Consider the following 10,349-nt stretch of genomic DNA (forward strand, 5'->3'; position numbering starts at 1 on the left):
TGCTGCAATCTTTTACTTAGGTATGTCCTTGAAAATAACAATATCACCTTCCAGTCTAAGGAACTCCTTTCCCTTTTTTCTTGGAAGGTGAAATGAGCACTAAATACATCATTTTGAAATGAATTGCTGACAGTGTGATCAGTTTCCCCACACTCTAGTGGCATGTGCTCCGATTTCAGCCTCATTTCAGCCTCAGCAGGGCACCTTTCTCAGTGACTGCATTTATAAACCAGAATAGGGAAAAGGCTATTATAAATATGGTATAACATTACCTATATTAATCAAAGTCTGTCCCCCTTCATTTTTCTTCCTAATTTGTGCCTTTTTGTACAAGGTCAGTAAATCATACTATGAATGCTTGGTCCAGAAAGTGTTAACTTTAATGAATACCTCAGTTACATGGTTATGTATGTGATAATAAAATATTGCTCTGTTTAGATGTGCAGGAATTTAATTAAAATAATCTCTTAAAATATTCATTACATTTAGCCCCTGAGGCTTAGAACAACACAAGAAAATGCATTTCTTTTCCATTTACTGTTTTTAAATAAACCACTGCAGGAGAGTGAAATAGCAATCTATTTTCAAGCAAATCAGATTGGATTTCTGTTTCATGTACTATGTTTTTATATTTAATTAAAAACTACATACTATATGATGTGTAATAATTGCTGTATGGAAAACATACTCCTTAATATTTGCTTTTAAAAGGTTATGCTAAATTTATTTTCCATTATATTTCTTCAAATATATTAAATGTTTTCTGTAATGATGTTTCTTTTTTTATTTAACCTAATTTTTTTAACTGGAACACTGAAAAATAATTTTTCTAGGAAAATAGTAAAATTAAAAGTCCTAATATGCAAGGCAACATAGAAAGAAAACACCTGTGGTGTAATTTGCTAGAAGAAAAAAATCTAAAGCTCGAAGATCTGTAGTAATGGTAAAATTTAAAAAAATCTCCATAATTGGAACTTCTGCTAGAATGATAAATACAAAATAAAACCTCACTTGTATTTCATGAGCTAATAAAATTGTGTGCCTGTCAGCTGTGACAAATTAGTATCCTTGACCAATTTACAGCTCAAAATACTAAAAATGATACTGATATTGCATGTTTTTCAAAGAATAAATCTAAAAATAAAGCAGGGTCTACAGGGCTGTAATTTTACAAATTAAGTCATTCAAATTCAGTTCAAAAAGAGAATATGCAATAAACTATGTAATTTTCTCAATACCTAGTTTTTTGAAGTGATAGGCTTACAGTATTTTTGATACCTTTTTTTTTTTTTTCTGAGAATATAGGGATTACAAAAACATGGATACCACATATGTCCTTTGTTGGTTTTGATCATTACTATGAGGAGGGGGAAGAATATGATACAAGCAGGGAGGGAAATGCTAACAGACTATATTCTTGTCATTAAAATGTATCTATAATTAATATGTATTGTGTTATATACGTCCATATGCATACACACACGCATATAATATGTGTATATAATAGCTTTCCTACAGAGCTTCATTTGTGATGTGATCAATTATTTAATTTTAAAATAAAAACTATAGTTATTTCTTGAAAAGAGTAATTGAAAATACCTTAAAGTATATGTTATGTGCATGGATGAGGAAGACATTTACTTGAAGCTCTATTAATAACTTAAAATTCCCCATTAATGATGTTTTAAAAAGGCAGAGCACAGCTGGCTTTGTGGATGCCTTTGGTAGTCACAGAGCCAGAATAGGTACTTCATCATTCTGCCTTCCAACATTTATCTGTAAAAATTATTATCAAATATCAGCCAGGATGCAGCCGTGAATCACACACTGCTGCTCATCTTCAGGGGAAAGATACAATGAGAGTCTATTCATCAGTACAGAAATCGGCACAAGTAATTAGTTCCCTAGACTGGATCTCCTACAAAGCTCATTTCAGTCAGTACCACAAACATATGACAATGTAAAGCTAATGAAAGCTGCTAAAATTTGTTAACCTTTTCTGCCATCAATCTTTCTAATATTCCATGCTACAGTATTATGAAACGATGGTAAATTATTAATTTGTCACCCATCCATCCTGATGTACTTTTGATCAAATTAAATGATGTTATTCTTCTAGATAACAATTAAAATTATTAGAGCTATTATAATAGCTCTATAAGCTGCTATAATAAAATTACACCAAAATTAAGTGACAATAGACACTGGCATATGTCTGAATAGTTAAGACTAATTCAAATGAAATTAAAGCACATGTACAATCATTTTATTCTACTGCACAAAACTGAATAAATTATCACATCACTTACTATCAGATAACTTAATACTTACAATAAACTATATTTGAATTTACCTTCAGAGTATTAGAAAAATATATGAAATAGAAAACATTTAAAAATACCAAATAATTAATATTGGTATACATACATCAGGAAGTGGTTACTAGCTCTCACAGGAACTAATTCTCAAGATAATGGGACTTTACGTATTACAAGAAAAATTCACATATTGCTCAAACTTATTAAATAAAAAGTTGATGGATTAAATATTTCTAAAATTTTTATTAGCAAGGTAATTTTTGTATTATCCTCAATATTAATATGATACTATGGTATAACAAACTACAATATCACTTACAGAAAATTTTTTCCCAAAATTATCTGTCTACTACATTTAAATCTGTTTAGAAGCAAAGTTTTTATTTCAAAATCATTTAAACTTTAGAAATCTCAGAAATAATTTCATTCAACTCTCTCATTTCAGAAATGAGAAAAACGAGGCCTAGACATGATGAATGATTTGTCCAACTACTTAGTAGCTGAAATGAGACTAGATACCAATAAGCTGGTTCTTAGTCTAGGACTTTTTCCACACTGGCCTGCCTTTATCTTGAAGGACCTACAAATTAAATCTCTCTCTCTCTCTCTCTCTCTCTCTCTCTCTCTCTCTCTCTCTCTCTCTCTCTCTCTCTCTCTCTCTCTCTCTCTCTCTCTCTCTCTCTCTCTGTCTCTCTCTCTCTCTCTGTCTCTCTCTCTCTCTGTCTCTCTCTCTCTCTCTGTCTCTCTCTCTCTCTCTCTCTCTCTGTCTCTCTCTCTCTCTCTCTCTCACACACACACACACACACACACACACAAACTGGGAGGGAGGAATTTGAAGTCTCTCTCTTGATCTTGTCCAGGTTAGAAGCACAGTGAATATTCATTGGTCAAAACCCACTACTGAACTAAATGAAAGTTTTGACTTGCTCCATTTACAGCCCATGACAGGTTGCCTCCTACCCTCTTTAGGCTTCCTGTAGTACCCACCCCCTCCCTCCCCACCATAATGGGGCTGAACTTAGTACAAACAACTGTTCAGCTTTCATCCTATTCCCAAACTCATGAAGTATCCATCTCAACCTCCCCAAGTGGCAGAGATTACAAGTATATGCCACTACACCCAGACTACTTTCTCATTTTAGAGAACCATTGCAAAAACTAATAATTATCTTGCTCATCAACTTATACTTGCTGCTATCATTCTGGACTAACTCTAAAAGTTTACCACATGAAATCCCCCTCCTCCCCCCCAACAGAATTTTAGTCAACATTGGTCGTGTTCTGATCAACATTTTAATGCTGTGGAGCAAAATAATAATAGCATGCCTTTAAATTTTTTAGATGATTCAAAGCAAGGGAGGGTAGCTAATTAAGTAGATAAAAAATAAAGAACCAAAAAGTTTTAGCCATTCCAATAAGATCAAGGGTAAAACAAAGATATACAGTATTATCAAAACTTTTTAATGCAGAAATGCTAGCTATAGCCATAAAACAAGAGAAATAAAGGGATTAAATATGGGCAAAGAGTAAATATAATCACTCGGTTTTGCATACAATGATGACTTAGAAAACCCAAAAAAGTAATTAAAAAGTTGACTTAAATGCAGACAATATCTACATAAATTGTCAGCATTACAGTATATTAGCAATATAACCCACCATGAAGAACTAGAAGAAGAAATTCCACTTAAAATACCTATAGAAGTTATAAAATTACCTGGGTATCTACCAATATATCCTGGAGCAACATGAATACAACACTTTGAATCATATAAAACTTTTCTTGTAGAAATAAAGGTAGAGCTAAATAATTTGAGAAATATTCATTGTTGAAAAGTAAGTTGAGGCATTGGAATAAAAATAACAATATCTTAAATTTTTTTTATTAATACCAAAGGATTATTTTACAGAACTAGGAAAAAATATAACAGATATTCATAAGAACAAAAGCTAATGAATGTCAAGAGTAATAGTGGAAAAGAGCACGAAGAAATGGGAATCTATCAATACTAGATTTCAAACTATGCTTTAATACAGTGATCAATTAAACAAGTTAGTACTGGCTAGATAGAGAGGCTGATTAGTGGAACAGATAAGGTACACAAAATACAGAAGCAAACTAGCACAGTGGTCTAGTGTTTGATAAATCTGAAGACTCTAGTTACTGAGATAAGGCACTATTATTTGATAAAAATTCCTGGGAAAAATATCCATCAGTCTGGCACAAATTAAGTTTAGATCATAATCTCACAGTAAGTACCAAAGTAAACTCCAAAAGTATACATGACTTATACTTAAAATGTGATACCATGAGAAAATCAGAGAAGCAAATAAATTATCTTTCAGATCTGTGGAATGAAGAAAACTTCATGATCTATTCCCTTCACCCTAAAGAAAAAAAAAAGAGCTCACAGGAAAAAAAATGGACAGTTTTGATTATATAAATTTTTTTAATTATTTGAATAAATCTAATGCAGTTAAAATTAGAAAGAAAACTGGGAGGGGGTAATCTTTATAGTAAGTTTTTTGTTTCTCTTAAATAAGGGTTTCATTTCCAAGAAAGCAGTGCCTGCAGAGGGTAGGCATTTTAAAAATGCTTGTTGACCTTATTTGATTTAAACAGTGACATGAACTTTCTGAAGGAGAAATCCAAGGTATGAAGTTATATGAAAAAAAATGCTCAAAATCACTAATAATTAGACAAATATAAAAGAAAACAACTTTGAGTTTCCAAAAATGAACTGGGATATCCTGGTAGATATAGAGTTCTCATCGTGGGAGGATTTCAAGCAGAAAGTAGCTAAATACTTTGTGATGAGTAGATTCCAACTTTAAGTACTGATTTAAATTATTCTTGAAGTCTTTTCTAACTCTAAAATTCCATTATTCTCATTAATACTAGTAATGATATTATAGGAATATTTATATCTCTCAATGTTGTATAAATAACAAGACATGATGGTGTCTATAAAAAAGGTTTGTAGTAGCAATTTCTTGTTATGGTTGTAATTCTGTCAATAATTAACTAGCTTACCTCTGTACAAACTACTTTATTTCTGTAGATTACAACAAATTCCTTGATAAACTGTAAGGGATAGCCCCTTAGGTTCTTTACAATTTTAGCATCCTTCTAAATGAATCCCTTTTCTGAAGAGTAAAACTAAACTAGAAAAAGCTATAATAAAGAAATTCTTTCCCTAGTTAAATGATGAGGGTTGGAATTCAGACTGTACAGATTTTTAAAGTATGAGAGGAGGAAGAAGTGTCACTATTTAAGAGGTGAATGGAACCACCTATTGTAGAAAGCTTCCTCAAGTTATCTGGCCACATGAAAAAAGGAGAGATGAAATAATGGCAAAAGGGGATGGACAGATCAATTGAAGATGGGGCAGCATCGGCATATTTATAGGCAGTAGGGAAGCAGTCAATAGACAGGGAGTGGTTGAGTATTAGTGAAAGAGTAGAGATGATAGGAAGGGCAATCTGGTGGAGAAGATGGGATGGAATGGGATCACTTGTGCGTGTAAAGTTGTTAGCCTTGGTAATAAAAAGTGTTACACCTTCATGTCAGACAGGAGTGAAGGAGGAAATAGTGGCAGAAGGCATCTGAATGATGTCAGATGAGGAAAAGGGAGAAAAGAAGCTCTCTGCAAATGGCCTAATTTTTTTTTTTTTAATATGAAGCAAGATGCTCAGCTGAGAGGGTGGGGGAAGGGGAATCAGTGGAAGGTCTGAGAGAAGATGAAAAGAAAAATGCTGGGATGAGTGGTATTATTTTACATATCAATTAGGGATGTATAAAAAGAATTACTCTGCAGTAAGGTCACACTTAAAATTATGCAACACACTTTCACAGAGGATCCCATCAGCTTATTTTGGGGATTTTATTCAGCTAGATGAGGAGACAAGAAGGAGGGGTAAAGGCAGAAAATGACAAGAGACATCCCAAACCTTAGGCTTGGTGGGACAAAACTGGCAACAGAACAATGGACTAAGGGATTTGAAAGAAGTAAGTATAGAGTTGAACCAGGCCACAAACACATCAATATGGAAAAGAAATAATAAATGTATAGCCAGTAGAGGGGTGGTAACCTGGAATAGCATTGAAGGGTCAAGGGACTGGATGTCAAACAACAAAGTAAAGGGATATAAGGCAAAGGGAGAGGTGCGAATGACAACAGTTTATAATCAGATAACAGAATTTCAGAGTTTATAAATATGGAAGTGGAACATTTATGGGTCGATGGCAAGATCAGGTCTATGACTATCTCTATGTATAGCTGAAACTGAGTGAAGGAGAAGGTAATGGGAAATGAGTAAGTTGATGATTTGGAAGATTAGAGTGTTGGAGGAAGTATCAATAAGTATGATGAAATCCCCTAATACAAAGATAGGAATTAGGAAGAAAAGAAACTGTGAGCCAGGAAATGAACTCTTGAGGAGAATGTCCTAATATTGGTAGATAACAGCTACCAGAATCTTGATTAGGTGGTAAATATGGGTTGCATAAACGCGAAAGGAAGAGACATTAATAAGTGATGGTGATAGAGGGAGAGCCTAGAAGAGACAATATAAAGTTGAGTATTCCAACTCTCCCACCTGGATCATTGAGTGACAATATGAATGGAAGTGCATCCAGCACTGGAAAGAATGACTAGGGAAGCTGAGTTATAACTCCATTTCCCAGAAGATGATCTGCTTGGTTTCCTTAAGGATAGGCTTATCACATGAAACCTCATAATCATGGAATCTAATTCAACTTTGATATCAAAAATTCTTCAGCACTCTCAGTTGTTTTTTCCTCTGGTTGGAGGACTAGAGGGGGAAGCAAGAAATTCTTCCCAAAGTTTCCTTTTATAAAGTGCTTGGAATTTTTCAGTGAACTTCATTTATGCTAGCTGCTGGTTTAGATTCCACAATCATCAGGCCCCTACACTAAGTATCCTCTGGCTATATTTTACATTTTCTTTTTGTATGTTTTCTTCCTCTATTAGATTGTGAGTTCTGTGGGGGCAAGGGTTTATATTTGTTTTTTTCTCCCCAGTACCTAACATGAAACTTGGCACACAGTAATCAATAAATGTTTACTGACTGATTCATAAGGAGAGTGACAGATTTTGGTAGGCACAAGAAGATGGAAGGATAATGAAAGTCGAAAGAGGTTTCAGATTAAACCTTTGTTACCTTTGGAGCAGGAATTCTAGAAAGCACAGTGGGAGGGATGGGTAGCTTTAGAGTGGGACATTAGAAGCGATGGGTTGAGGGAGACAGTAATAAGGAAATAAGCAGTGGGGGGAACAGAAAACAGGTTTAAATAATGACAGCCAGCATTTTAGAATCACTGAAGAGTATTCAGAAGAGTACTGATAAGGTGGTAGCTTGTCAATCATTGAGGAATGAGTTCCAGAAGGTTATCAAGTGGATAGGTCACAAGGTAGTGACTTCTTAGGTTGTTAGGTAGCAGTGTATAGCTGGAAAGGTAAAAAGTCAGGGAAGGAGAGGTACACTAAAGATTCAGGCAGGTGACTGGTGGAGAGCATGAAATCAAGTATCCTTCCCGGAGGACTCTGAGAGGTAACTGGTGAAGGAACTCATGAAAAGACCTGGATGGAATGGTCTCCAAACTCAGCTAAGAGTGGGAAAAAATAAGCTTACATTTAATTGTTTCCAAAGCCACAATCTCAGTTCTGTTTGCTTTCTCATATAGACTGCCTTTTCCTTAATGACACTAGCCCCTTTCAGCTACAACTATTTAAAGATAATGAACTGTAATTTAAAGGTGACTTAAGGAACTTTAAGGTAATTATCATTATATATTATTGTTGGTTTATTGCCCTAATGTATGTAGATTTGTTTTGATGAATTTTCTTGGGGTGTTTGTAAAATTTCTCTTCTTCCTCATTCTCTCCAAATTGCAATTATTTTTGTAGTGGTCTTTTTGCCAAAGTTTTTCAAGAGCATTGTTATAAAGATGCACAAAACTTTGAAAGGCAGCATGACACAGCCCAGTAGTACTAGACTTGGAGTTAGAAAGATGCAGGTTCAAATCCTGATTTGGTACTAGTTATAAGACTGACTGATAGGTTGCTGTCCTTCATTCTAGAAGAGAACCAAAATGACATCACTACATTGGGGTCAAGGTACAATGTTCTGACTGTGGCTGGTTAGACCAATATAGGCTTGGAAGACTCTAACACGGACGGGTCTAGCACCCATGTTAGTCCATATGAACATTTGGAGTGGAGATGTCTCCAAACTTGCAAATCTCACATTTCCTTTGAGCTACTGCAATTCTGCTTTGCTCATAAAGCATAATGCACTCTTTGATGTGGGTATGCCATGCTGGGTGGTCTTGTGCCAGTACCTTCCATGTCATGCAATCTATTCCAAAGTTCTTCAGATAGACCTTGAGAGTGTCCTTGTATCAACTCTTCTCCTGAACGTGTGAGTACTTGCCTTGTGTGAATTTTCCATAAAATAGTTTTTTTTTAGGCAAAATACATTTGGTATACAAACAACATAGCCAGCCCATTGGTGTTGTACTCTGCAGTAGGGTTGGAACAACTGGCAGTTCATCTCAAGAAAGGACTTCTGTGTCTAATACTTTATCTTGCCAGGTGATCTTCAGAATCTTCCTCAGACAATTCAAAGTCACTTGCACGGCACTGGTATGCTGCCTAGGTTTCACAAGCATACAACAATAAGATCAGCACAACAGCTCTGTAGACCTTCAGTTTGGTAGTCTTCTTTCCGACTCTTTCTTTAAGAGACTTCCAAACACTGAACTAGTTCTGGCAATATATGCATCAAACTCATCATCTATGTGTACATCTCTGGAAAGTATAACACCAAGGTAAGTGAACTTATCCATAGCATTCAAAATTTCTCCATTTGCTGTAACCAATGATTCCATTCTGAATGGTGTGGTGCTGGCTGGTGGAGAACATCTGCTTTCTTTGTGTTAATTGTCAGGCCAAAATTAGCATAAGTGGCAGAGAATCAATCCACACTCTGTAGCATCTCAGCCTTAAAGACTGCACTGAGTGCACAATCATCTGCCAATAATAAAAAAAAAAATCACGCAACAACTGTCCTTCCATTTTAGTCTTGGCTTGTAATCTTCTCAAGTTAAATAATTAACCATAAGTGTGGTAGCTGACCTTGATACCATTTTCATTCTCACTGAAGGTACCAGACAGCACTACTGAACACATCCTACCAAAAACAAGGGAGCAAGCACACAACACTGCTTCACCCCACTGGTGACTAGGAAAGAGTGAGTGCATCATCCACTGTCCAGAACCCAAGCAAGCATGCCAACATGAAACTGATATGCAATACTGATGAAATTTTCCAGGAACCCACATTTTAGCATAATTTTCCACAAGTCATCAAGAATAACAGTATCAAAGACTTTGGTCAGATCAATGAGCACTGTATAGAAACCTTTGTTCTGTTCCTGGCATTTCTCTTGGAGTTGTCCAGAAGCAACGAATATACTGGCCATTACTTAACCTTTCTTAAGCCATACTGGCCCTCAGGTAGGTGACAATCTTCTAGGTGAAGGATGAACCTATTAAAAAGGACTCTGGCAAGAATCTTGCCATGAATGATGAAGAGAGATATTCCTCCATCCCCTGCAATTGTGATAGTCACATGACAATCTATTTCCATTATGTTTATAGAGACAGATAATGGAGGCATCCTTGATCTCCTGTGGAATGAGAATAATCTCCTCTTACCATATAATCCAAAAAATTCCAGTTAGCTTTTGTATGAGCAGTAGATCCCCTGCCTTGTAAATCTCAGCTGGAATAGAATCAGCACCGGGTACTTTTCCACACAAAAGGAGCAAAATGGCATTCAAAACCTCTTCTTCAGTTGGCAGTTCAGCTAGAGAGGGATTGACTTAAAACTGACATATATTGTCAACAGTTGATGATGATCTATTGAAAATGTTATGGAAGTGTTCAGCCTCTCTCTCCAGGATCATTTCCTTATCACTAATCAATGTGGCTCCATCAGCACTGA

At 35.4% G+C, this 10,349-nt stretch overlaps 1 protein-coding gene across 2 annotated transcripts in view; it reads right to left on the reverse strand.

Annotated features, from left to right (window-relative positions):
- Nucleotides 1–10,349, reverse strand: part of LRBA (LPS responsive beige-like anchor protein) — a 737,508-nt gene that overhangs the window by 344,534 nt on the left and 382,625 nt on the right. The gene's annotated exons all lie outside the window — the stretch shown is intronic.

The sequence above is a fragment of the Petaurus breviceps genome, unplaced genomic scaffold (genome assembly GCF_028583685.1).
Source record: "Petaurus breviceps papuanus isolate PSGF00001 unplaced genomic scaffold, PetGlider_PUasm1.0 76, whole genome shotgun sequence".
Taxonomy (NCBI): domain Eukaryota; kingdom Metazoa; phylum Chordata; class Mammalia; order Diprotodontia; family Petauridae; genus Petaurus; species Petaurus breviceps.